The following is a 26855-nucleotide window of genomic DNA, read 5'->3' as shown; positions in this document are numbered from 1 at the left end:
TAAGTGGGATTCATGTCCATTCTTATTGAAAGTGAGAATTCGTGGCTATATTGAACACTGCGTATACTGGTAGCTCACGAATTCAATTCAGTTACTTTGCCGTTTTCTTCTTCGATTCTTCGCTGTTGCAAACGGGTTTAATGGATATGTGTGGTTTTTTTATGTTATTTTTGATTTAATTCCCAAATTATGAATTTTTTCTTTTTATTGATTATTTGGGTTACGGTTCTGTTAAACTCTTTCAGGTTTTTAGGTGAAAAGAAATGAAAGATTTGGTGTTTTTTTGTATTTTATTTATTTATTTTTGGGGTTTTGCTTCCTAGTGAGATACAATACAATGGTATTTTATGTGGTTCGTTTCAATTCTGGGGATTTGATGTAGTTTTTTTTTTCCAGATGGTTGGTGGTTGTTCAAGAATTTCTGCTTTGTCCGTTGTTTGCTTCTGCAGAGGATTTCTGGATAATATATATCTGTAATAAGAAGTCAAGAATATAATGTAGTTGGTATATCAATAAACGGTATGAAAATTTTTTACGTTTTTTTTTCTGTCTCTCTCTCTCTTTTTCAGAATTTAAATTTTTTTCTAAGTTCTTTTTCGTCATTCTTTCTCTCTCTCTCTTTTTCAGAATTTAAATTTTTTCAAGTTCTTTTTGTCATTCTTTCTCTCTCTCTTTTTCAGAATTTAAATTTTTTTTTTCGTCATTCTTTCTCTCTCTCTCTCTCTTTTTCAGAATTTAAATTTTTTCTAAGTTCCTTTTCGTCATTCTTTCTCTCTCTTTCAGAATTTAAATTTTTTCTAAGTTCTTTTTCGTCATTCTTTCTCTCCTTTCAGAATTTAAATTTTTTCTAAGTTCTTTCTCTCTCTCTCTTTTTCAGAATTTAAATTTTTTCTAAGTTCTTTTTCGTCATTCTTTCTCTCTCTCTATTTCAGAATTTAAATTTTTTCTAAGTTCCTTTTCGTCATTCTTTCTTTCTCTCTCTTCTTTCAGAATTTAAATTTTTTCAAGTTCTTTTTCGTCATTCTTTCTCTCTCTCTCTTTTTCAGAATTTAAATTTTTTCTAAGTTCTTTTTCGTCATTCTTTCTCTCTCTCTCTTTTTCAGAATTTAAATTTTTTCTAAGTTCCTTTTCGTCATTCTTTCTTTCTCTCTCTTCTTTCAGAATTTAAATTTTTTCAAGTTCTTTTTCGTCATTCTTTCTCTCTCTCTCTTCTGAAATTTAAATTTTTTCAAGTTCTTTTTCGTCATTCTTTCTCTCTCTCTCTCTCTTTTTCAAGTTCTTTTTCGTCATTCTTTCTCTCTCTCTCTTTTTCAGAATTTAAATTTTTTCTAAGTTCTTTTTCGTCATTCTTTCTCTCCTTTCAGAATTTAAATTTTTTCTAAGTTCTTTCTCTCTCTCTCTTTTTCAGAATTTAAATTTTTTCAAGTTCTTTTTCGTTATTCTTTCTCTCTCTCTCTTTTTCAGAATTTAAATTTTTTCTAAGTTCCTTTTCGTCATTCTTTCTTTCTCTCTCTTCTTTCAGAATTTAAATTTTTTCAAGTTCTTTTTCGTCATTCTTTCTCTCTCTCTCTTTTTCAGAATTTAAATTTTTTCTAAGTTCTTTTTCGTCATTCTTTCTCTCTCTCTCTTTTTCAGAATTTAAATTTTTTCTAAGTTCCTTTTCGTCATTCTTTCTTTCTCTCTCTTCTTTCAGAATTTAAATTTTTTCAAGTTCTTTTTCGTCATTCTTTCTCTCTCTCTCTTCTGAAATTTAAATTTTTTCAAGTTCTTTTTCGTCATTCTTTCTCTCTCTCTCTTTTTCAAGTTCTTTTTCGTCATTCTTTCTCTCTCTCTCTTTTTCAGAATTTAAATTTTTTCTAAGTTCTTTTTCGTCATTCTTTCTCTCTCTTTTTCAGAATTTAAATTTTTTCTCTAAGTTCTTTTTCGTCATTCTTTCTCTCTCTTTCAGAATTCTAAGTTCTTTTTGTCATTCTCTCTCTCTCTTTCAGAATTTAAATTTTTTCTCTAAGTTCTTTTTCGTCATTCTTTCTCTCTCTTTCAGAATTCTAAGTTCTTTTTGTCATTCTTTCTCTCTCTCTCTTTTTCAGAATTTAAATTTTTTCAAGTTCTTTTTCGTCATTCTTTCTCTCTCTCTCTTCTTTCAGAATTTAAATTTTTTCTAAGTTCCTTTTCGTCATTCTTTCTTTCTCTCTCTTCTTTCAGAATTTAAATTTTTTCAAGTTCTTTTTCGTTATTCTTTCTCTCTCTCTCTTTTTCAGAATTTAAATTTTTTCTAAGTTCCTTTTCGTCATTCTTTCTTTCTCTCTCTTCTTTCAGAATTTAAATTTTTTCAAGTTCTTTTTCGTCATTCTTTCTCTCTCTCTCTTTTTCAGAATTTAAATTTTTTCTAAGTTCTTTTTCGTCATTCTTTCTCTCTCTCTCTTTTTCAGAATTTAAATTTTTTCTAAGTTCCTTTTCGTCATTCTTTCTTTCTCTCTCTTCTTTCAGAATTTAAATTTTTTCAAGTTCTTTTTCGTCATTCTTTCTCTCTCTTTCAGAATTCTAAGTTCTTTTTGTCATTCTCTCTCTCTCTCTTTCAGAATTTAAATTTTTTCTAAGTTCTTTTTCGTCATTCTTTCTCTCTCTCTCTTTTTCAAGTTCTTTTTCGTCATTCTTTCTCTCTCTCTCTCTTTTTCAGAATTTTAATTTTTTCAAGTTCTTTTTCGTCATTCTTTCTCTCTCTCTCTTTTTCAGAATTTAAATTTTTTCTAAGTTCTTTTTCGTCATTCTTTCTCTCTCTTTTTCAGAATTTAAATTTTTTCTAAGTTCTTTTTCGTCATTCTTTCTCTCTCTTTCAGAATTCTAAGTTCTTTTTGTCATTCTCTCTCTCTCTCTTTCAGAATTTAAATTTTTTCTAAGTTCTTTTTCGTCATTCTTTCTCTCTCTCTCTTTTTCGTCATTCTTTCTCTCTCTCTCTTTTTCAGAATTTAAATTTTTTCAAGTTCTTTTTCGTCATTCTTTCTCTCTCTCTCTATTTCAGAATTTAAATTTTTTCAAGTTCCTTTTCGTCATTCTTTCTCTCTCTCTCTTTTTCAGAATTTAAATTTTTTCTAAGTTCCTTTTCGTCATTCTTTCTCTCTCTCTCTCTTCTTTCAGAATTTAAATTTTTTCTAAGTCCAGCGTTCTTTGTCTGTCATTCTCTGTCTCTCTCTATCAGTATTTAAGTTTTTTTCTAAGTCCAGCGTTCTTTGTCTGTCATTCTCTGTCTCTCTCTATCAGTATTTAATTTTTTCTAAGTTCAGCGTTCTTTGTCTGTCATTCTCTGTCTCTCTCTATCAGTATTTAAGTTTTTTTCTAAGTCCAGCGTTCTTTGTCTGTCATTCTCTGTCTCTCTCTATCAGTATTTAATTTTTTCTAAGTTCAGTGTTCTTTGTCTGTCATTCTCTGTCTCTCTCTATCAGTATTTAAGTTTTTTTCTAAGTCCAGCGTTCTTTGTCTGTCATTCTCTGTCTCTCTCTATCAGTATTTAATTTTTTCTAAGTTCAGCGTTCTTTGTCTGTCATTCTCTGTCTCTCTCTATCAGTATTTAATTTTTTCTAAGTTCAGTGTTCTTTGTCTGTCATTCTCTGTCTCTCTCTATCAGTATTTAATTTTTTCTAAGTTTTTTCTAAGTCCAGCGTTCTTTGTCTGTCATTCTCTGTCTCTCTCTATCAGTATTTAATTTTTTCTAAGTTCAGCGTTCTTTGTCTGTCATTCTCTGTCTCTCTATCAGTATTTAAGTTTTTTTTCTGTCATTCTCTGTCTCTCTCTATCAGTATTTAATTTTTTCTAAGTTCAGTGTTCTTTGTCTGTCATTCTCTGTCTCTCTCTATCAGTATTTAAGTTTTTTTCTAAGTCCAGCGTTCTTTGCCTGTCATTCTCTGTCTCTCTCTATCAGTATTTAATTTTTTCTAAGTTCAGCGTTCTTTGTCTGTCATTCTCTGTCTCTCTCTATCAGTATTTAATTTTTTCTAAGTCCAGCGTTCTTTGTCTGTCATTCTCTGTCTCTCTCTATCAGTATTTAAGTTTTTTTCTAAGTCCAGCGTTCTTTGTCTGTCATTCTCTGTCTCTCTCTATCAGTATTTAATTTTTTCTAAGTTCAGTGTTCTTTGTCTGTCATTCTCTGTCTCTCTCTATCAGTATTTAAGTTTTTTTCTAAGTCCAGCGTTCTTTGTCTGTCATTCTCTGTCTCTCTCTATCAGTATTTAAGTTTTTTTCTAAGTTCAGTGTTCTTTGTCTGTCATTCTCTGTCTCTCTCTATCAGTATTTAATTTTTTCTAAGTTCAGCGTTCTTTGTCTGTCATTCTCTGTCTCTCTATCAGTATTTAAGTTTTTTTTCTGTCATTCTCTGTCTCTCTCTATCAGTATTTTTCTAAGTCCAGCGTTCTTTGTCTGTCATTCTCTGTCTCTCTCTATCAGTATTTAATTTTTTCTAAGTTCAGTGTTCTTTGTCTGTCATTCTCTGTCTCTCTCTATCAGTATTTAAGTTTTTTTCTAAGTCCAGCGTTCTTTGTCTGTCATTCTCTGTCTCTCTCTATCAGTATTTAAGTTTTTCTAAGTCCAGCGTTCTTTGTCTGTCATTCTCTGTCTCTCTCTATCAGTATTTAATTTTTTCTAAGTTCAGTGTTCTTTGTCTGTCATTCTCTGTCTCTCTCTATCAGTATTTAAGTTTTTTTCTAAGTCCAGCGTTCTTTGTCTGTCATTCTCTGTCTCTCTCTATCAGTATTTAAGTTTTTTTCTAAGTTCAGTGTTCTTTGTCTGTCATTCTCTGTCTCTCTCTATCAGTATTTAATTTTTTCTAAGTTCAGCGTTCTTTGTCTGTCATTCTCTGTCTCTCTATCAGTATTTAAGTTTTTTTTCTGTCATTCTCTGTCTCTCTCTATCAGTATTTTTCTAAGTCCAGCGTTCTTTGTCTGTCATTCTCTGTCTCTCTCTATCAGTATTTAATTTTTTCTAAGTTCAGTGTTCTTTGTCTGTCATTCTCTGTCTCTCTCTATCAGTATTTAAGTTTTTTTCTAAGTCCAGCGTTCTTTGTCTGTCATTCTCTGTCTCTCTCTATCAGTATTTAAGTTTTTTTCTAAGTCCAGCGTTCTTTGTCTGTCATTCTCTGTCTCTCTCTATCAGTATTTAAGTTTTTCTAAGTCCAGCGTTCTTTGTCTGTCATTCTCTGTCTCTCTATCAGTATTTAAGTTTTTTTTCTGTCATTCTCTGTCTCTCTCTATCAGTATTTAATTTTTTCTAAGTTCAGTGTTCTTTGTCTGTCATTCTCTGTCTCTCTCTATCAGTATTTAAGTTTTTTTCTAAGTCCAGCGTTCTTTGCCTGTCATTCTCTGTCTCTCTCTATCAGTATTTAATTTTTTCTAAGTTCAGTGTTCTTTGTCTGTCATTCTCTGTCTCTCTCTATCAGTATTTAAGTTTTTTTCTAAGTCCAGCGTTCTTTGTCTGTCATTCTCTGTCTCTCTCTATCAGTATTTAAGTTTTTCTAAGTCCAGCGTTCTTTGTCTGTCATTCTCTGTCTCTCTCTATCAGTATTTAATTTTTTCTAAGTTCAGTGTTCTTTGTCTGTCATTCTCTGTCTCTCTCTATCAGTATTTAAGTTTTTTTCTAAGTCCAGCGTTCTTTGTCTGTCATTCTCTGTCTCTCTCTATCAGTATTTAATTTTTTCTAAGTTTAGTGTTCTTTGTCTGTCATTCTCTGTCTCTCTCTATCAGTATTTAAGTTTTTTTCTAAGTCCAGCGTTCTTTGTCTGTCATTCTCTGTCTCTCTCTATCAGTATTTAATTTTTTCTAAGTTCAGCGTTCTTTGTCTGTCATTCTCTGTCTCTCTCTATCAGTATTTAATTTTTTCTAAGTTCAGCGTTCTTTGTCTGTCATTCTCTGTCTTTCTCTATCAGTATTTAATTTTTTCTAAGTTCAGCGTTCTTTGTCTGTCATTCTCTGTCTCTCTCTATCAGTATTTAATTTTTTCTAAGTTCAGCGTTCTTTGTCTGTCATTCTCTGTCTCTCTATCAGTATTTAAGTTTTTTTTCTGTCATTCTCTGTCTCTCTCTATCAGTATTTTTCTAAGTCCAGCGTTCTTTGTCTGTCATTCTCTGTCTCTCTCTATCAGTATTTAATTTTTTCTAAGTCCAGCGTTCTTTGTCTGTCATTCTCTGTCTCTCTCTATCAGTATTTAATTTTTTCTAAGTTCAGCGTTCTTTGTCTGTCATTCTCTGTCTCTCTATCAGTATTTAAGTTTTTTTTCTGTCATTCTCTGTCTCTCTCTATCAGTATTTAATTTTTTCTAAGTTCAGTGTTCTTTGTCTGTCATTCTCTGTCTCTCTCTATCAGTATTTAAGTTTTTTTCTAAGTCCAGCGTTCTTTGCCTGTCATTCTCTGTCTCTCTCTATCAGTATTTAATTTTTTCTAAGTTCAGCGTTCTTTGTCTGTCATTCTCTGTCTCTCTCTATCAGTATTTAATTTTTTCTAAGTCCAGCGTTCTTTGTCTGTCATTCTCTGTCTCTCTCTATCAGTATTTAAGTTTTTTTCTAAGTCCAGCGTTCTTTGTCTGTCATTCTCTGTCTCTCTCTATCAGTATTTAATTTTTTCTAAGTTCAGTGTTCTTTGTCTGTCATTCTCTGTCTCTCTCTATCAGTATTTAAGTTTTTTTCTAAGTCCAGCGTTCTTTGTCTGTCATTCTCTGTCTCTCTCTATCAGTATTTAAGTTTTTTTCTAAGTTCAGTGTTCTTTGTCTGTCATTCTCTGTCTCTCTCTATCAGTATTTAATTTTTTCTAAGTTCAGCGTTCTTTGTCTGTCTCTCTATCAGTATTTAAGTTTTTTTTCTGTCATTCTCTGTCTCTCTCTATCAGTATTTTTCTAAGTCCAGCGTTCTTTGTCTGTCATTCTCTGTCTCTCTCTATCAGTATTTAATTTTTTCTAAGTTCAGTGTTCTTTGTCTGTCATTCTCTGTCTCTCTCTATCAGTATTTAAGTTTTTTTCTAAGTCCAGCGTTCTTTGTCTGTCATTCTCTGTCTCTCTCTATCAGTATTTAAGTTTTTCTAAGTCCAGCGTTCTTTGTCTGTCATTCTCTGTCTCTCTCTATCAGTATTTAATTTTTTCTAAGTTCAGTGTTCTTTGTCTGTCATTCTCTGTCTCTCTCTATCAGTATTTAAGTTTTTTTCTAAGTCCAGCGTTCTTTGTCTGTCATTCTCTGTCTCTCTCTATCAGTATTTAAGTTTTTTTCTAAGTTCAGTGTTCTTTGTCTGTCATTCTCTGTCTCTCTCTATCAGTATTTAATTTTTTCTAAGTTCAGCGTTCTTTGTCTGTCATTCTCTGTCTCTCTATCAGTATTTAAGTTTTTTTTCTGTCATTCTCTGTCTCTCTCTATCAGTATTTTTCTAAGTCCAGCGTTCTTTGTCTGTCATTCTCTGTCTCTCTCTATCAGTATTTAATTTTTTCTAAGTTCAGTGTTCTTTGTCTGTCATTCTCTGTCTCTCTCTATCAGTATTTAAGTTTTTTTCTAAGTCCAGCGTTCTTTGTCTGTCATTCTCTGTCTCTCTCTATCAGTATTTAAGTTTTTTTCTAAGTCCAGCGTTCTTTGTCTGTCATTCTCTGTCTCTCTCTATCAGTATTTAAGTTTTTCTAAGTCCAGCGTTCTTTGTCTGTCATTCTCTGTCTCTCTATCAGTATTTAAGTTTTTTTTCTGTCATTCTCTGTCTCTCTCTATCAGTATTTAATTTTTTCTAAGTTCAGTGTTCTTTGTCTGTCATTCTCTGTCTCTCTCTATCAGTATTTAAGTTTTTTTCTAAGTCCAGCGTTCTTTGCCTGTCATTCTCTGTCTCTCTCTATCAGTATTTAATTTTTTCTAAGTTCAGTGTTCTTTGTCTGTCATTCTCTGTCTCTCTCTATCAGTATTTAAGTTTTTTTCTAAGTCCAGCGTTCTTTGTCTGTCATTCTCTGTCTCTCTCTATCAGTATTTAAGTTTTTCTAAGTCCAGCGTTCTTTGTCTGTCATTCTCTGTCTCTCTCTATCAGTATTTAATTTTTTCTAAGTTCAGTGTTCTTTGTCTGTCATTCTCTGTCTCTCTCTATCAGTATTTAAGTTTTTTTCTAAGTCCAGCGTTCTTTGTCTGTCATTCTCTGTCTCTCTCTATCAGTATTTAATTTTTTCTAAGTTTAGTGTTCTTTGTCTGTCATTCTCTGTCTCTCTCTATCAGTATTTAAGTTTTTTTCTAAGTCCAGCGTTCTTTGTCTGTCATTCTCTGTCTCTCTCTATCAGTATTTAATTTTTTCTAAGTTCAGCGTTCTTTGTCTGTCATTCTCTGTCTCTCTCTATCAGTATTTAATTTTTTCTAAGTTCAGCGTTCTTTGTCTGTCATTCTCTGTCTTTCTCTATCAGTATTTAATTTTTTCTAAGTTCAGCGTTCTTTGTCTGTCATTCTCTGTCTCTCTCTATCAGTATTTAATTTTTTCTAAGTTCAGCGTTCTTTGTCTGTCATTCTCTGTCTCTCTATCAGTATTTAAGTTTTTTTTCTGTCATTCTCTGTCTCTCTCTATCAGTATTTTTCTAAGTCCAGCGTTCTTTGTCTGTCATTCTCTGTCTCTCTCTATCAGTATTTAATTTTTTCTAAGTTCAGCGTTCTTTGTCTGTCATTCTCTGTCTCTCTATCAGTATTTAAGTTTTTTTTCTGTCATTCTCTGTCTCTCTCTATCAGTATTTTTCTAAGTCCAGCGTTCTTTGTCTGTCATTCTCTGTCTCTCTCTATCAGTATTTAAGTTTTTTTCTAAGTCCAGCGTTCTTTGTCTGTCATTCTCTGTCTCTCTCTATCAGTATTTAAGTTTTTTTCTAAGTCCAGCGTTCTTTGTCTGTCATTCTCTGTCTCTCTCTATCAGTATTTAAGTTTTTCTAAGTCCAGCGTTCTTTGTCTGTCATTCTCTGTCTCTCTATCAGTATTTAAGTTTTTTTTCTGTCATTCTCTGTCTCTCTCTATCAGTATTTAATTTTTTCTAAGTTCAGTGTTCTTTGTCTGTCATTCTCTGTCTCTCTCTATCAGTATTTAAGTTTTTTTCTAAGTCCAGCGTTCTTTGCCTGTCATTCTCTGTCTCTCTCTATCAGTATTTAATTTTTTCTAAGTTCAGCGTTCTTTGTCTGTCATTCTCTGTCTCTCTCTATCAGTATTTAATTTTTTCTAAGTCCAGCGTTCTTTGTCTGTCATTCTCTGTCTCTCTCTATCAGTATTTAAGTTTTTTTCTAAGTCCAGCGTTCTTTGTCTGTCATTCTCTGTCTCTCTCTATCAGTATTTAATTTTTTCTAAGTTCAGTGTTCTTTGTCTGTCATTCTCTGTCTCTCTCTATCAGTATTTAAGTTTTTTTCTAAGTCCAGCGTTCTTTGTCTGTCATTCTCTGTCTCTCTCTATCAGTATTTAATTTTTTCTAAGTTCAGCGTTCTTTGTCTGTCATTCTCTGTCTCTCTCTATCAGTATTTAATTTTTTCTAAGTTCAGTGTTCTTTGTCTGTCATTCTCTGTCTCTCTCTATCAGTATTTAAGTTTTTTTCTAAGTCCAGCGTTCTTTGTCTGTCATTCTCTGTCTCTCTCTATCAGTATTTAATTTTTTCTAAGTTTAGTGTTCTTTGTCTGTCATTCTCTGTCTCTCTCTATCAGTATTTAAGTTTTTTTCTAAGTCCAGCGTTCTTTGTCTGTCATTCTCTGTCTCTCTCTATCAGTATTTAATTTTTTCTAAGTTCAGCGTTCTTTGTCTGTCATTCTCTGTCTCTCTCTATCAGTATTTAATTTTTTCTAAGTTCAGCGTTCTTTGTCTGTCATTCTCTGTCTTTCTCTATCAGTATTTAATTTTTTCTAAGTTCAGCGTTCTTTGTCTGTCATTCTCTGTCTCTCTCTATCAGTATTTAATTTTTTCTAAGTCCAGCGTTCTTTGTCTGTCATTCTCTGTCTCTCTCTATCAGTATTTAATTTTTTCTAAGTCCAGCGTTCTTTGTCTGTCATTCTCTGTCTCTCTCTATCAGTATTTAATTTTTTCTAAGTTCAGCGTTCTTTGTCTGTCATTCTCTGTCTCTCTATCAGTATTTAAGTTTTTTTTCTGTCATTCTCTGTCTCTCTCTATCAGTATTTAATTTTTTCTAAGTTCAGTGTTCTTTGTCTGTCATTCTCTGTCTCTCTCTATCAGTATTTAAGTTTTTTTCTAAGTCCAGCGTTCTTTGCCTGTCATTCTCTGTCTCTCTCTATCAGTATTTAATTTTTTCTAAGTCCAGCGTTCTTTGTCTGTCATTCTCTGTCTCTCTCTATCAGTATTTAATTTTTTCTAAGTTCAGTGTTCTTTGTCTGTCATTCTCTGTCTCTCTCTATCAGTATTTAAGTTTTTTTCTAAGTCCAGCGTTCTTTGTCTGTCATTCTCTGTCTCTCTCTATCAGTATTTAATTTTTTCTAAGTTCAGTGTTCTTTGTCTGTCATTCTCTGTCTCTCTCTATCAGTATTTAAGTTTTTTTCTAAGTCCAGCGTTCTTTGTCTGTCATTCTCTGTCTCTCTCTATCAGTATTTAATTTTTTCTAAGTTCAGCGTTCTTTGTCTGTCATTCTCTGTCTCTCTCTATCAGTATTTAATTTTTTCTAAGTTCAGTGTTCTTTGTCTGTCATTCTCTGTCTCTCTCTATCAGTATTTAAGTTTTTTTCTAAGTCCAGCGTTCTTTGTCTGTCATTCTCTGTCTCTCTCTATCAGTATTTAAGTTTTTTTCTAAGTTCAGTGTTCTTTGTCTGTCATTCTCTGTCTCTCTCTATCAGTATTTAATTTTTTCTAAGTTCAGCGTTCTTTGTCTGTCATTCTCTGTCTCTCTATCAGTATTTAAGTTTTTTTTCTGTCATTCTCTGTCTCTCTCTATCAGTATTTTTCTAAGTCCAGCGTTCTTTGTCTGTCATTCTCTGTCTCTCTCTATCAGTATTTAATTTTTTCTAAGTTCAGTGTTCTTTGTCTGTCATTCTCTGTCTCTCTCTATCAGTATTTAAGTTTTTTTCTAAGTCCAGCGTTCTTTGTCTGTCATTCTCTGTCTCTCTCTATCAGTATTTAAGTTTTTTTCTAAGTTCAGTGTTCTTTGTCTGTCATTCTCTGTCTCTCTCTATCAGTATTTAATTTTTTCTAAGTTCAGCGTTCTTTGTCTGTCATTCTCTGTCTCTCTATCAGTATTTAAGTTTTTTTTCTGTCATTCTCTGTCTCTCTCTATCAGTATTTAATTTTTTCTAAGTTCAGTGTTCTTTGTCTGTCATTCTCTGTCTCTCTCTATCAGTATTTAATTTTTTCTAAGTTCAGCGTTCTTTGTCTGTCATTCTCTGTCTCTCTCTATCAGTATTTAAGTTTTTTTCTAAGTCCAGTGTTCTTTGTCTGTCATTCTCTGTCTCTCTCTATCAGTATTTAAGTTTTTTTCTAAGTCCAGCGTTCTTTGTCTGTCATTCTCTGTCTCTCTCTATCAGTATTTAATTTTTTCTAAGTTCAGCGTTCTTTGTCTGTCATTCTCTGTCTCTCTCTATCAGTATTTAATTTTTTCTAAGTCCAGGGTTCTTTGTCTGTCATTCTCTGTCTCTCTCTATCAGTATTTAATTTTTTCTAAGTTCAGCGTTCTTTGTCTGTCATTCTCTGTCTCTCTATCAGTATTTAAGTTTTTTTTCTGTCATTCTCTGTCTCTCTCTATCAGTATTTAATTTTTTCTAAGTTCAGTGTTCTTTGTCTGTCATTCTCTGTCTCTCTCTATCAGTATTTAATTTTTTCTAAGTTCATTGTTCTTTGTCTGTCATTCTCTGTCTCTCTCTATCAGTATTTAAGTTTTTTTCTAAGTCCAGCGTTCTTTGCCTGTCATTCTCTGTCTCTCTCTATCAGTATTTAATTTTTTCTAAGTCCAGCGTTCTTTGTCTGTCATTCTCTGTCTCTCTCTATCAGTATTTAATTTTTTCTAAGTCCAGCGTTCTTTGTCTGTCATTCTCTGTCTCTCTCTATCAGTATTTAAGTTTTTTTCTAAGTCCAGCGTTCTTTGTCTGTCATTCTCTGTCTCTCTCTATCAGTATTTAATTTTTTCTAAGTTCAGCGTTCTTTGTCTGTCATTCTCTGTCTCTCTATCAGTATTTAAGTTTTTTTTCTGTCATTCTCTGTCTCTCTCTATCAGTATTTAATTTTTTCTAAGTTCAGTGTTCTTTGTCTGTCATTCTCTGTCTCTCTCTATCAGTATTTAATTTTTTCTAAGTTCATTGTTCTTTGTCTGTCATTCTCTGTCTCTCTCTATCAGTATTTAAGTTTTTTTCTAAGTCCAGCGTTCTTTGCCTGTCATTCTCTGTCTCTCTCTATCAGTATTTAATTTTTTCTAAGTCCAGCGTTCTTTGTCTGTCATTCTCTGTCTCTCTCTATCAGTATTTAATTTTTTCTAAGTCCAGCGTTCTTTGTCTGTCATTCTCTGTCTCTCTCTATCAGTATTTAAGTTTTTTTCTAAGTCCAGCGTTCTTTGTCTGTCATTCTCTGTCTCTCTCTGTCAGTATTTAATTTTTTCTAAGTCCAGCGTTCTTTGTCTGTCATTCTCTGTCTCTCTCTATCAGTATTTAATTTTTTCTAAGTCCAGCGTTCTTTGTCTGTCATTCTCTGTCTCTCTCTGTCAGTATTTAATTTTTTCTAAGTCCAGCGTTCTTTGTCTGTCATTCTCTGTCTCTCTCTATCAGTATTTAATTTTTTCTAAGTTCAGCGTTCTTTGTCTGTCATTCTCTGTCTCTCTCTGTCAGTATTTAATTTTTTCTAAGTTCAGCGTTCTTTGTCTGTCATTCTCTGTCTCTCTCTGTCAGTATTTAATTTTTTCTAAGTCCAACGTTTATTGTCCGTCATCTTCTCTAAGTCCAATGTTTAGACTGGGTGGCACGCGGGCGATTTTTCTCAGCGAGCTCGCGCGATTTAGCAGACCAAGGATTCCAATGATACGATTCACACGCAGCAGAGTTGTTCACGTGTGAATCGTATCATTGGAATCCTCGGTCTGCTAAATCGCGGTGAGCTCGCTGAGAAAAATCGCCCGAGTGCACCCAATCTTATTGTTTTTTATTTTTCAAATACAATTAATCACGAAATATAAATAAAAATGTTCATTAAAAATGTTCATTGATGGTACCCTGAGGCTCATTTACATAGGTATCATAAATTTCCACCAGTAACTTGTAAATAACAAAATTGTACAGCAGACCAATAAAATTGTTGACCAAAACAAATTGTTTTATTTTGATTCTAAACGACAGGTGAAGATTTTTTTGTGAATTCTAATTATAGAAGTCCTATTTTTTTCTCTTCATGAAATAATTACATTTACGAGGTAATGCTTGTAAAATTGGAATGTAAACAAGAGGTATGTTTTTTGCGTTTTGCCGCTAAAATTTTGAACTGAACATTATCTATCTTAGCATAAAGTCCTGCGTTTTGACCTCCATATGGAAAAATAATGGTGCGGCAAGTGACAAATGCGAAGAAGTCCAAAAAAAAATTCAAAAGGGCGAGACAGGCGAATCTCAAAAAAGTTGTTACTCAGAACTACCTCATTCAAAAATGAATATAAAAATCAAATCAATGGATCATCACACATCGAGGGTCGAAACGCAGAACCTCGTCAATAAAAATTTGGAAATTTTTCAGGATTGTTATTTGATTCTAAACGACAGATTAAAGATTTTTTCACAATATACATATTTAATGAATAATTGTTTTATGGTCAAAACGCCTCTTGGAAAACAGCCCTGCATAAAAATGGATTCGAAAACTTTTTTCGCTCTCATAATTTGGCTTGTTAGAGTTTTTGATAATTCATTATTGTAGATGAACAAAGGTAGAATAAAAAAATAATTTTAACTTGATATCTTCAGAATGAATCGCAATTTCTAGCACTTTTTCGAAGTTTCACCCATTCGCCCTTTTAGTTTAGGGTTGTAATTGAAAATGCGAATATTCACAGTATTTCAGGTCCCCTTATCAAGTCAAGTGTTTAAAAATTCTCAGAATGCCCCTAAAACTTAATAATAGAAAATATGCAGATGGACGAACCCCTCGATTTAATTCGATAGGGTTATTTGGCTAATAAGTTCTATTAAACAGATATCCTGATAAGGGAACAATGCTTACGAAATCCTCATGTAATAAAACAAGCAGTTATGAGCCAAGTTATCCATAGATAAGATTTATTCTGAAGATCAAGTTTTGATCCTTCCATATTTGTATATTATCATTTAAAAAACATTTTGAATGACCGAATATGGTATGATATATAATACATTCAACAGTAATTAAGAATTAATCTTATTCTTAGAGGCGCCTGACCACAAAACTTTATTCATACATGCAAGATAACGAAAATGCTGAAAAACTACAAACAGGGTGTTTTTTTATTTTTATGTGTTCAAAGTTAAATGAAGGCTCACTGAGTCCAGTCCTGATTTTTCTCGAATGTTTTAAGCTTAATGAAAAATTTCCCTCGAATAATTCATAAGTTATGGGAATAATTTATGTTATGTTATGGCCAAACGAAATGTCTGTAAACCCCCGTGTACAACGGATGCTTGTCTTCGGTACATAAGGAGAATCAGGATAATAATATATTGCATATGAGGTGTTTTTGAACTCAGACCAATGGCCTCTTTGTCTGTTTACTCATAAAACACCCTGTATGTTAGTTTCAGAAATAACCTTCATTAAAACATGATCCTAACTAAAGGGATTTTTACTCGAGCTTACCACATCTTACCATAGTTAACTACTATTTCTTCGCCGAGTAGTCAAAGTTCATCACTTAGGTTACTTAGGTAACCATTATCTGGGCTATAGTTTGGTGTTAATTGGTGTGGTAAAATTTAACGTCATTTATAACTACTCGGCGAAGAAATAGTAGTTAACTATGGTATGCTATGGTTAGGTGTGGTAAATTCGAGGAAAAAATCCCTTTTGTCTCAACCCTTGCGTCTTCAAGAACACAGGAGAGAATTGACTCTACTAATAAAATTGAAAGAAGATTTGACAAGTATGATTGTCAACTCAACTATACTATGAGTTCTCTTTGCAAAAAGAAGAAACATCGTGAATATCGCATAACATAATCATAGTTGAATTTCAGATCCCAAAGCAAGAATAGAATGCTATAGCAGGCGAGAAACCTAATGTAAATGAGCCTTTCATCTAATGATTAAAATGAAAGATATTCTTACCCATATGGCCACATGCAAAAGGTGGACAAAACATTTCATTTGGGCCGATCCTCAATCCATTCATTTAAATTGATTCAGTCCAGAAACTCCACATGTACAAACTTACTGGAATGAAATCGTTGTTCTTCACTTCAATAGTTACCATTCTGCAAATGAAAAAACAAATATGACTCTAATGCCTGTTTGCACTGACTTAACGTTAAGGCTTATTTGGTCCTCCAATTCCTAAAGCTGCACTGGTTTACAGAACATAAAATTTGAATAATTAGGAAATCTAGAAATTATTGCTCTGTTTTTATAATATGCAGTGCACCAGTTTTACTTTTCTACTACAGCAAATGCCATTGAATGAATTGAAGAATTTAGAATATTGCCAATGACTCATTGAAATGCATGACTCATTAATGCTTTTTCTTCATCTCGCATAGAAAAATAACAACATGAATCAATATCAACTCACCGCTCTCATGCAAACTTCAAACTTCTTTAACTCACGGCTATCGACTTATTCTACATCTTCACCTTCCTGGTAGTCATGAACCCATTCATAACAAATTTTCAAATTCTTCACCCTTCTGATTGTCATCATCTTCATTTTCTTTCTTGCCAGTCATCTAGAAATAAAACAATTCAATGAGTTTGCATTTCTTCTGTCTTCATATAGATATATCACTTTTGAAGATTCCCCAAGTATTTTGTTACATGATCAAAAAATTGCAAAATCAATCAACTTACAAATTGGTTCCTCGATTCATATGAGCACATAAATGTCATCAAGTCAAAGTAGAAAAATAAATCGGTCAATAAAATGTAAGCTCTTAGCAAAAATATTCAAGTTTTCTCAAAATCCAATTCAAACTATTCACTCCATAAAGATTAATAAAGAGACAGAGAAAGCGTCAAGTGTCAGTCCCATAACCACAGAACACAAATGTTATGAAAAGAACAGAACAGATCCTTTAGAACTTGTTAGAACAAACCGCTTCGCAAACCTGTTCTTTTCGAAGAACGGAACCTGTTCCCATCAGCAAAAGGGAAGGTTCGCGTTACAGAACAGAACAGGTCGGAACTGTTCCCTGAATTTACCTGTTCCATTACAACTCTACAAATGAGGCCTTATTTATCGTAGATGTATAATACTGACATGGATTACAGAACATCAAATATGAATAATTAGGGTATCTAGAAATCATTGCTGCTTTTATAATATGCAGTGCACCAGTTTATAACATCACTGGAAGAACTAGCTTCAGATTTTTTGGAATGATTATAGTTGACATCAAAGCAAAAAAAAATATACAATAATATGGGATAAATTGTCTTGGGAGTGGAATAATAAAATTGCGAAACGTCGCTTAAAGGAATGACTTAACGTCTCTCATTTAAACTTATTCCAATCAATTTATCCATATTGAAGATGAGGAATACGATAAATACGATAGTGTTAGATTTAGTAAAAGCAAATCTTATGTATTTATGAACCTTCAATTTAATGATGAAATATTGAAGGATTCAAAGATGCAATGTTGAATCCGTGCAGTTCTCATAAGAGAGATTTGTCTTATGCTTGAAACAGTATTCTTACCCAGATGATGCCAGAGGGTGGACATTAAATTTCATTGTAGCCTATCTTCAATCCATTCATCCAACTTGATTCAGTCTATATTATCCAGGAACTTACTGCAAAAAAACAATGAAACTGTTGTTTTTCTTTTCAATAATTCCCATTCTGCAATTGAAAAAAACAAATATGACTCTTATGCCTGTTTGCACAGACTTAACGTTAAGGCTTATTTGGTCCTCTAAAGCTGCACTGGTTTACAAAAATTAAAATTTGAATAATTAGCATATCTAGAAATTATTGCTCAGTTTTTATAATGTGCACTTAATATCCACAAATTAAATTTTTCATTACAGTGAATTCCATTGGAATTCCTTTTGGAATGATTATAGTAGACATCAAAAATATATACTTGTACTGCACTAGTTTTATCAATAGAAATCAATATTGAATAAGTTGGTGTAAACAGGTGTTTAAGAGATTAGGGAATGAGTTACCGGCAAGCATAAACAAGGCCTTATTCCTAACATCAAAATATGTACTCACACAGCACTAGTTTTAACACTAGAAATAAGTTAGAGCAAACAAATCAACACAACAGAAACAGAAATGACAGTATAACCAGAGACCCATAGTATGCTATGGTCTCTGGACCAAAGATTTTTTACTCTATGAAGTAAAAAATCTTTGGATGATGCGGAGAGTAATTCGAGAATTTAGAATGGCCAATGACTCATTCACTCATTAATGCTTTTTCTTCATACCACATTGTGAATTATCTGAAAAATATAACCGAAGAATGACAAATCAACATTCATTTAAAATATTAATTTCATAAGAAACTCACCAGAGTTTACGCAAACTTTCAACTAAACCGCTATGGACTCTTTCTACATCTTCACCTTCCTGGTGGTCACCTATTCATAACAAATTTCAAATTCAAATTCTTCACCTAACATTCATTGATTATGTATTCTTACCCTTCTGATTATCATCTGCATTTTCTTCTCACCAGTTTCCTACAATGAAAACAACTCAATGAGTTTGTAGTTCTCCTATTTTCATATAAATACATTGCTAAGAAATATGAATCTTTGGTTGAAGCAAAAAGCAATTCCAATATAAATCCTACTCATTAATGCTTTTTTTTCAATCATCTGACATTGTAAATATTACCGAATGAACGAAAGAGAATGACATCTGAAAGTATTTGAAAAATATTACTGAATTAACGAAAGAGAATGACATGAATCAACATTTATTTAAAATATTAATATCATAAGAAACTTGCAGCTCTCATGCAAACCTTCAACTCACCGCTATTGACTTTTCCAACATCTTCGAATTCTTCACCTGAATCACTCATCGATCCTGATCGTCATCATCTTTATTTTCTTTCTTGTCAGTCTTCTACAATCAAAACAATTAGTTCTTTGTTTTCATATCAATATATCAATTTTGAATATTCCTTCACGTATTTCAGAGTGTTTTATCATATTGTCACACTTGCCCATACATGATTGCGAAGAAATATGAATTTTGTAGATTGTAAGTGAAATCAGATCAAAACACTGGAGAGTAAAGATTTTTTTCACTGACCTGGCTTATTAATTATTTCATTACCATATTTAATGTACGTACTGAATTCTCTACAGCATATTTGTCATAAGTTCAAACATAACCATCAAATTTTTGGAATCTCGAAATATTTTTACACGTTAAATGTATGAATTTACTCACATTGAAGAAAAACTCGATTCTGTTTTCGTTGCAATCCATACCGGATGTGATGAACAACAGTTTCCACTAAGTTCAAACATAACCATCAAATTTTTGGAATCTCGAAATATTTTTACACGTTACATGTATGAATTTACTCACATTGAAGAAAAACTCGATTCTGTTTTCGTTGCAATCCATACCGGATGTGATGAACAACAGTTTCCACTATTTTACATTTTTGATGTCATTCCCTTCACGACTTCATGTTGAAACTGCAAAAAAGAGTTAATTATTCAATTGAACCTCACAAAATGAATTTATTCACACCTCACTTGAAAACAATTCCTTGATTCAACTTCAGTCCCAGTTTTCACGTACTTTCCTTTCGTTGAAACTACAAAAGAATTAATTTATTAGTCATAATTGCGCACTACTTTTTGCAGGTGTTCATATCTTATGATAAACAACTCACATCTGCATTGTGTAATGGCAGCTTAATTGTTCTAGAATTATAATATTATAAATTTATGGTTATTACTGTAATGTAGGCTTAATATGTCACAGAAACATGCATGGGTAATACCCTATAGGGGGAAAAAACCCCCCTATAAGGGGGACCACAAAGTCGCAATCAATAGATAAATTCGATCTAGATCCGTAGTAATTTATCTATGATTTCATCGATGGACTTACTTTGCCAATGCAAATAAGCAATAACAAAATAACCCCATCGAAGTGGCCTCTTCCACCGGCCCAACTTTGTGATCCCAATAATTCTATACTTTCACCTTCTTTATAAACGATGAGTCGGAATAACTGTTGAGTATTATGCGACACGGAAAACGCGAAAAATTTCAAAAGTCACGAATTTTTCCGGTACGAAAAGCTTGTAAAAAGGAAGATAATCACTTGAAAAACCGTTCTTCAAAGGAATGAAACCCTAAAGGGGGCCAAAATGGCGAAAGGATTAATTATTCAGTCGAGGCAGGCAATCGGTAATACAGTTGCGGCAGTGCGGCCACCTATGAATGAATGTACGAAGCTAATACTCAGTTCATTGATTTTAAAGACGTCTACTAATAAATGTTCTAATGGCTTCTTTATACGATTGTCATTGTAGTCATAATTGTCAGAAGTTTTTTGAATTTCTTTCTCGTTTTTTCAATGAATAACTACTGAATAACCACTAGCAGCACTGGAAGAACTAGCTTCAGATCTTTTGGAATACAAACTCTGGATGTACGGAATAAGAGGTCAAGCATATAAATGGCTGGAAACTTATCTGAAGGAAAGAAGACGATATGTAGCAGTTGAGAAAGATGGAATAAAAGGTTTCTCACAAATAGCTATGAAACAACTAGGTATAGAGCAGGAGGTATATTGGGCCCTTTCTTGTTCATAACTTATGTATATGACTTGGAGAACTATCTAACAGAACAACGTGAAATGAAGGAACTGGAATTCGATCCCAATAACTTACAGATAATCAACACGGAAGAGATTACAGAAATGGAAGAACTGAAATACGAAGGGAATCCCAATAAACTTACAAATAATCAACACAGAAGAGAATATGAGAATATAGAATCCCTTCTAACTCAATATGCCGATGACACAAACATCTTATCCTGGGAAAAGAACAAGGCAAGCCAACATCTCATCAAGATTGAAAAATGGTTCAACACAAATTAACTCATCCTAAACAAGGAAAAGACAACAGCTATTCTTTTCAGGACAAAACAAATTAAGGCGGAAATACCAGAACAGATTACCCTAGGATACGGCATACAAAAGCTAGAAAGATCTTCAAAATTCCTTGGAGTTTACCTGGACGAGTTCCTAGATTGGGGGGAACACTTGTATGTGTCAGGAAAATTAAACTCAACAACATATGCTCTAAGAAGTATATCCACTCACATGAATGAGGCAACAACAAAGACCTTTTACTATGCCTGCTTTGAAGCCATAGCAAAATATGGTATCGTATTTTGGGGGTCCAGCTCAGATATCCAGCATATTTTTGTGATTCAAAAGCGAGCAATAAGATCCATTACAAAAATGAAAGCTAAAGAAAGTTGTAGGGGAGTCTTCAAGAAACACAAAATCCTCACCATATACGGTTTATACATCTATGAGTGCTTGATATTTGTCTCACAAAATACCAGCGAATTCCAAACCGAAAAAAGCCATAGCTATCCAACGAGAACCAACGACATCATGTACCCAATTCATAGACTTACACTCTCAGAAAAGGGAACACACTATAGATGCATCAAGTTTTTCAATAATCTACAGGCTACAAAGACTAAGATCACACAAAACCTTCAAACGAGAGCTCAGTACTTTATCGACTTAGAACCCTATACAATACAAGAATTCAAATTAAATTAAAGATCTATGTTTTTCTTTTTGACACAATTTCTTGCAGTTTCATGTAACTCTTAGAAATAAAGAAGCTTATTTATTTTATTTAATTTATTTATACAATAATATGGATGAATTGTCTTGGGAGTGAAATAATAAAATTGCGAAACTCTCATTTAAACTTATTCCAATCCCGAGACAATTTATCCATAATTGAAGAAAAGGAATACGATAGTGTTAGATTTAGTAAAAGCGAGAATCTTATGTATTTATCCCGCATGATTCAGAAACAGGCGATAAAATAGCCTCCTGTAAATTAGGGAATCCAGACCATGTGACTTTGGCGCCTGGTTGGCAAACAGAGATTAGTGTTTCACTTAAATTTCTTAAAAAAATGGTCATTATAGATAATGTATATACACTAAGGTCACGTTCTTATTCATTCAATATATAATTTAGAAAAGGTTTTTTTGTCTTGCATGAATTGAAATTCAATAATTTTTTCGGTTTCATGAGATCAGAGCATAACATCATTGGTGTTTTTTCACCTAATTCTCTTCGCTGTTTGATCCTTTTCATTATGTAGGACCTTCTGTCGAATAATCAAAATATTTCTCTCTATAATTTCTTCATTGAATGTTACCATTTTGGTATCGTTCGATTTGATTAATGGAAATAAATCATGCAAACTTGCACGCACTGTATTCATTAATTACTGAAGTACAATAAAATTTTTATATTTATGTATATGTTTTTAGTAAAGTAAATAAATGCAGATCAACACAATTGAGTTTCTCTCAAATATTTTTATTATTCAAACATACATCAATTTTACTAATGTGACTAACATTTTATTGATAGGACTCAGTACTGTTGTTGATGTTGATGAAATGTGAGGTTCTATTTCTGGAAAAATAGCTGCTTTAATGAATTTATGATCAAACCCACAATAATACTTCCACAAAAATACATTATTGATATTGTCCATTAGTCACCGAGGAGTGTTTTCAACTTTCTTTTCTAAGTCTTCTATTTTTCTGGTGGCAAATTTGAGCTGCTCAACTTGCGTACTCAACATGGTCATTGTCAAGTCTGTTTGTTTAGCACAGCCTCTCAATCTGCTTTGCTGTGCTTGCTCTGTATCACCCAGTATCAGACTTCCTTCGTTAAACTAAAAAATGAATAGAAAATTTTACATATTTTTAGTAAGTTATACTTTTATAAAATCGTATTCGAAAGAAATCACTGTATATTCAGTTTCACTTATAGGTATATGAATACAGACACATAGATATTCTACTTAGGTACCTACCCGTTATGAAATGTCTGCTACATACTCCTTGGTTCCTAATAACTGATTCAGTTAGATCTTCTCTCTTGAGCTGCTAACCACATATCATATCACTTCTTCGTTAATATGTAGGTAATGCACAGATTTTGTCACAGTAGGTATACGAAAAAATCCTTATGGTACCGATCTGCATGACTTCCACAATTAACCATAATACTTGTTACAGGCATTTTTCTTTCGGAATAAAACTTAGTTCTCACTATTCACTATATATATCAAAAAAACTAAACGATATTTAACACCAATCAATGTCAAATATTCAGAAAAAGCTTCCAAAAGTTCCAAATTAGGAAAGGAAAACGTTGTTTGCCAACCAACCGCCATATTGAAATATTTTGACAGGTGATTCGATTGCCTAATGAACCTTTAATGATGAAGATTGAAGGATTCGAAGATGCAATGTTGAGTTCCTGCAGTTCTCATAAGAGAGATTTGTCTTATGCTTGAAACAGTATTCTTACCCAGATGATGCCAGAGGGTGGACATTAAATTTCATTGTAGCCTATCTTCAATCCATTCATCCAACTTGATTCAGTCTATATTATCCAACTTACTGCAAAAAAAAAAATGAAATTGTTGTTTTTCTTTTCAATAATTCCCGTTCTGCAACAGACTTAACGTTAAGGCCTATTTGGTCCTCCAATTTCTAGAGCTGCACTGGTTTACATAAAATTTGAATAATTAGCATATCTAGAAATTATTGCTCAGTTTTAATAATGTGCACTTAATATCCACAAATTAAATTTTCTATTACAGTGAATTCCATTACTGACATATTTTTTGGAATGATTATAGTAGACATCAAAAAATATATACTTGCACTGCACTAGTTTTATCAATAGAAATCAATATTGAATAAGTTGGTGTAAACAGGTGTTTAAGAGATTAGGGAATGAGTTACCGGCAAGCATAAACAAGGCCTTATTCCTAACATCAAAATATGTACTCACACAGTACTAGTTTTAACACTAGAAATAAGTTAGAGCAAACAAATCAACACAACAGAAACAGAAATGACAGTATAACCAGAGACCATAGTATGCTATGATCTCTGGACCAAAGATCAGAGACCATAGTATGCTATGGTCTCTGGACCAAAGATTATTTACTCTATGAAGTAAAAAATCTTTGGATGATGCCGAGAGTAATTCGAGAATTTAGAATATTGGCCAATGACTCATTCACTCATTAATGCTTTTTCTTCATACCACATTGTGAAGTATTTGAAAAATATTACCGAATGAATGACAAATCAACATTCATTTAAAATATTAATTTAATAAGAAACTCACCAGTTTAAGCAAACTTTCAACTAACCGCTATGGACTCTTTCTACATCTTCACCTTCCTGGTGGTCACCTATTCATAACAAATTTCAAATTCAAATTCTTCACCTAACATTCATTGATTATGTATTCTTACCCTTCTGATTATCATCTGCATTTTCTTCTCCGAAGTTTCCTACAATGAAAACAACTCAATGAGTTTGTAGTTCTCCTATTCTCCTATTTTCATATAAATACATTGCTAAGAAATATGAATCTTTGGTTGAAGCAAAGAGCAATTCAAATATAAATCCTACTCATTAGTGCTTTTTTTTCAATCATCTGACATTGTAAATATTACCGAATGAACGAAAGAGAATGACATCTGACATTGTAAAGTATTTGAAAAATATTACCGAATTAACGAAAGAGAATGACATGAATCAACATTTATTTAAGATATTAATATCATAAGAAACTTGCAGCTCTCATGCAAACCTTCAACTCACCGCTATTGACTTTTCCTACATCTTCGAATTCTTCACCTGAATCACTCATCGATCCTGATCGTCATCATCTTTATTTTCTTTCTTGTCAGTCTTCTACAATCAAAACAATTAGTTCTTTGTTTTCATATCAATATATCAATTTTGAATATTCCTTCACGTATTTCAGAGTGTGTTTTATCATATTGTCACACTTGCCCATACATGATTGCGAAGAAATATGAATTTTGTAGATTGTAAGTGAAATCAGATCAAAACCAGATCAAAACACTGGAGAGTAAAGATTTTTTTCACTGACCTGGCCTATTACTTATTTCATTACCATATTTAATGTACGTACTGAATTCTCTACAGCATATTTGTCATAAGTTCAAACATAACCATCAAATTTTTGGAATCTCGAAATATTTTTCACTGACCTGGCTTATTACTTATTTCATTACCATATTTAATGTATTTAATGTACATACTGAATTCTCAAACATAACCACATAACCATCAAATTTTTGGAATCTCGAAATATTTTTACACGTTACATGTATGAATTTACTTACATTGAAGAAACTCAAATCTGTTTTCGTTGCAATCCATACCGGATGTGATGAACAACAGTTTCCACTATTTTACATTTTTGATGTAATTCCCTTCACGACTTCATGATGAAACTGCAGAGTTAATTATTCAATTGAACCTCACAAATGAATTTATTCACACTCACTTGAAAACAATTTCTCGATTTTTCTTCCGTTCAACTTCAGTCCCAGTTTTCACGTACTTTCCTTCCGTTGAAACTACAAAAGAATTAATTCAATAGTCATAATTGCGCACTACTTTTTGGAGGTGTTCATATCTTATGATAAACAACTCACATCTGCATTTTGTAATGGCAGCTTAATTGTTCTAGAATTATAATATTATAATTTATGGTTATTACTGTAATGTAGGCTTAATATGTCACAGAAACATGCATGGGTAATACCCTATAGGGGGAAAAAACCCCCCTATAAGGGGGACCACAAAATCGCAATCAATAGATAAATTCGATCTAAGATCCGTAGTAATTTATCTATGATTTCATCGATGGACTTACTTTGCCAATGCAAACAAGCAATAACAAAATAACCCCATCGAAGTGGCCTCTTCCACCGGCCCAACTTTGTGATCCCAATAATTCTATACTTTCACCTTCTTTATAAACGATGAGTCGGAATAACTGTTGAGTATTATGCGACACGGAAAACGCGAAAAATTTCAAAAGTCACGAATTTTTCCGGTACGAAAAGCTTGTAAAAAGGAAGATAATCACTTGAAAAACCGTTCTTCAAAGGAATGAAACCCGAAAGGGGGCCAAAATGGCGAAAGGATTAATTATTCAGTCGAGGCAGGCAATCGGTAATACAGTTGCGGCAGTGCGGCCACCTATGAATGAATGTACGAAGCTAATACTCAGTTCATTGTTTTTAAAGACGTCTTTATAAGAACTAAAGTTCCTAATGTGAATAACGTCATATTTAATAATTAAGTCACTGTCAGTTTCGCTGTTAATAGTGTTAATAATTGGATCAATTTCTTTTAAGAGAGACGTGTGAGGGTGTGTGAATGTTTATAAACAAAATGAAACGATAATCGGTTAGTTTCAAAAAGTTCAAAATAACTTCTCCAATTTCAAACCCTTGAAATGGCAATATTGACTTCTTGTTGGTCTCCATGTATATGGACGGATAGTTTGAAGACAGGATGCAAAGCTATTGCTTTCTATACAGGGGCCATGTCCGTGATCCTTATGACTTTTATTAGTTTCGATATGGCTGGAGGTGATTCTACTCAGCTGTACAATCCATTATTCGAAGCAGATGTTAGAAGCTGTGAGTATCCAATTTTGTAGTCACAACTTTTACGGTATATGTATTAACATCTCTCTAGGGAAGCATAATCTCCATTTCACAGAAAATTTATCAGTAAACTAGTATTCAATATAAGTCTCTTTAAAGCTATGATATTTTATGGTGTACTGATGCTGGTATATCTTTTAGGATTAATATCTTCCGCTGCACTTCTTGTGGTAGGACTTAGAAGAATTGTTGTTACCATGGTTGATATTATTCGGAATAGCTATCTTATTCCAATTACTTTTTGTCATTTGGCTCATCTATGGATATTATGATTACGTAAGTATTTTATTATGCTCTCTTTAGGAAAATTTTAGTTCAAGCTTTCGATATGAACACTAACAGTAAAATTTCTTGCTTTTACAGCCCTATATTTTCAAATAACGTATGTGACAGTTTTGGCCTTACAGCCATGATTGAACCATTAACAAAATTCCCAGTTCCAAATAATTCAAGAACTTTTACTGTTTCTATATTGAACGCTTGAAAACATGAGGTTTTATGGGATCTTGATATGAAACTGACTTTTTCAGCTGGATGCAACATTCTATGCCTTTATTGATTGGATCTGGATGGCCTATAATGTGAGTAGTCAAATTTCATCTTGTATCACTAATCCTTATTGCCTTTTAATTTTTTCAGATTTATTGTTGGCTGGTTGTGTATTCGCAATATCAGATATTTGAAGAAATGCAATCACCAAATATCGAATTATTGTGGCCTTAATTATTATGAAAAATATTAGGATTATAGAGATTTGATCTTATATTATGTACTGTTATGTATTTTTTGATGAATTTTTATACTTTTAAGAAGAATTATTATAATGATGTCTGTCCTCAATATTTCAAACATTCAATATTTCAAACATTGTTTTGGATTCAATGAACTGTCAGTATTTTTGAATAGTATTTTTGAATAGTATTTTTGAATAGAGTTTTTTAATTTTTGTATATTTTATTGGCATTCTTCCTGAACT

The 26855-nt window shown here is 32.6% G+C and overlaps 2 long non-coding RNA genes and 1 pseudogene across 3 annotated transcripts; 1 reads left to right on the top strand and 2 right to left on the bottom strand.

The window, feature by feature from the left end:
- Nucleotides 1–276: 276 nt before the first annotated feature.
- LOC123322056 lies at nucleotides 277–19715 on the bottom strand. Of its 2 annotated transcripts, none has more exons than XR_006539034.1 (12): nucleotides 19290–19715; nucleotides 18974–19004; nucleotides 18834–18895; nucleotides 18661–18773; nucleotides 18520–18585; nucleotides 18097–18189; nucleotides 17760–17798; nucleotides 17627–17696; nucleotides 16804–16898; nucleotides 15679–15832; nucleotides 15219–15323; nucleotides 277–471 (listed from the first exon to the last, which is right to left on the bottom strand). It is a non-coding gene; the product is annotated as an uncharacterized LOC123322056 (long non-coding RNA). The 2 variants fall into 2 exon arrangements; XR_006539033.1 differs by having other exon boundaries at nucleotides 18829–18895; nucleotides 19290–19713.
- A 2684-nt stretch (nucleotides 19716–22399) lies between these two features.
- LOC123322057 lies at nucleotides 22400–25333 on the bottom strand. Its single transcript, XR_006539035.1, has 8 exons — nucleotides 25173–25333; nucleotides 24857–24887; nucleotides 24706–24778; nucleotides 24542–24652; nucleotides 23991–24083; nucleotides 23639–23677; nucleotides 23509–23575; nucleotides 22400–22769 (listed from the first exon to the last, which is right to left on the bottom strand). It is a non-coding gene; the product is annotated as an uncharacterized LOC123322057 (long non-coding RNA).
- A 177-nt stretch (nucleotides 25334–25510) lies between these two features.
- On the top strand, nucleotides 25511–26673 carry LOC123322054 (annotated as a pseudogene).
- Nucleotides 26674–26855: the final 182 nt, after the last annotated feature.

The sequence above is a fragment of the Coccinella septempunctata genome, chromosome X (assembly GCF_907165205.1).
Source record: "Coccinella septempunctata chromosome X, icCocSept1.1, whole genome shotgun sequence".
NCBI lineage: Eukaryota > Metazoa > Arthropoda > Insecta > Coleoptera > Coccinellidae > Coccinella > Coccinella septempunctata.
Note: the sequence above shows the minus strand (reverse complement) of the source record. Positions and strands in the feature narration are given on the sequence as shown.